Here is a 1,612-nt window from a genome sequence, read left to right on the forward strand (position 1 = left end):
GAAACAGAAATGCTGAAAGAATAGAGAACCTAACACCGCTTCCAGCTGCTGTCCAAGAATCTAATCCGACTCCAAAATCCTCTGAAACCCACTCAGGTAAGGAATCTATAGACACTAGTGATTATGAGCTTACCCCGCCTGTGAAAGATGATTTTGATGTTCCTTGCACTCAACATTCTATTGCCCGATTTGTTTCATATGAGAGGTTATCTCCTCCCTATCGTGCATTTGTAACTGCTATTGACAACATAAATGTTCCAAATTCTATTCAAGAAGTTCTCTCACACCCGGAATGGAGAAAAGCTGTGAATAAAGAAGTTGCTGCACTAGAAAAGAGTGGAACGTGGATTGTGTCTGATTTGCCCAAGGATACGAGACCAGTAGGATGCAGGTGGTTATTTACAATCAAATGTAAGGCAGACGGAAGCATAGATCGGTTAAAAGCCCTACTGGTTGCAAAAGGATATACCCAGTCATACGGAATTGACTACCAAGAGACATTTGCCCCAGTAGCCAAACTGAACTCCATTAGAATCCTACTCTCCATTGCAGCAAACCGAGACTGGCCCCTTATGCAACTTGATGTCAAAAATGCATTCCTTAATGGAGATCTTGAAGAGGATGTATACATGGATTTACCGCCTGGTCTTGAAGTGTACTTCCCTAGTGGCAAAGTATGCAAGCTCCAGAAATCTCCGTATGGTCTCAAACAATCTCCTCGTGCTTGGTTTGCAAAATTCACCAATTCAGTAATCAAGTGCGGTTATACTCAAAGCCAGACCGATCATACAATGTTCACAAAAAGATCAAAGAAGAAGATTGTTGTACTTATTGTGTATGTGGATGACATCATTCTTACCGGTGATCATACTGAAGAATTGACAAAGCTGAAGAAGTTTCTAGCCCATGAATTCGAAATCAAGGACCTCGGAGACTTGAAGTTCTTCTTGGGAATGGAAGTTGCAAGATCCAAAATGGGGATAGCCGTAACTCAAAGGAAGTACACATTGGACCTATTGAAAGAAACCGACATGCTTGGATGCAAACCAATAGATACTCCAATAGACCCGTATAAAAAGATTGGAATGGAGAATGATAGTTTACCTGTCGACAAAGGACGATATCAGAGGCTTGTTGGAAGACTTATTTACTTATCTCACACCAGACCAGACATAAGTACGATATCAGCGGCTTGTTGGAAGACTTATTTACTTATCTCACACCAGACCAGACATAAGTTTTTCAGTAAGTATAATAAGTCAATTCATGAACTGTCCTACTGAGGAACATATGGGAGCTGTCAACCGTATCTTAAGATACTTAAAGATGACACCTGGGAAAGAATTATTATTCAAAAGAAATGATAGTCAAAAGGTATAAGTCTTTACTGATGCTGACTGGGCAGGAGATATATTCACCCGATGATCAACCTCTGGGTATTGCTCGTATGTATGCGGCAATCTAGTGACATGGAGAAGTAAGAAGCAATCGGTGGTATCTCGAAGTAGCGCAGAAGCAGAATACAGAGCACTAGCACTTGGTATCTGTAAAGGAATGTGGATCAAAAGATTTCTCAAGGAGCTTTTATGGGGGAAAATTCTATCAAGATGTT

General features: G+C 40.8%; 1 protein-coding gene across 4 annotated transcripts in view; it reads right to left on the minus strand.

Moving 5' to 3' along the window:
- Nucleotides 1-1,612, minus strand: part of LOC110029671 (homeobox-DDT domain protein RLT2-like) — a 67,933-nt gene that overhangs the window by 17,679 nt on the left and 48,642 nt on the right. The window lies entirely within an intron of this gene.

Source organism: Phalaenopsis equestris, unplaced genomic scaffold, assembly GCF_001263595.1.
Source record: "Phalaenopsis equestris unplaced genomic scaffold, ASM126359v1 Scaffold000600, whole genome shotgun sequence".
NCBI classification, from domain to species: domain Eukaryota; kingdom Viridiplantae; phylum Streptophyta; class Magnoliopsida; order Asparagales; family Orchidaceae; genus Phalaenopsis; species Phalaenopsis equestris.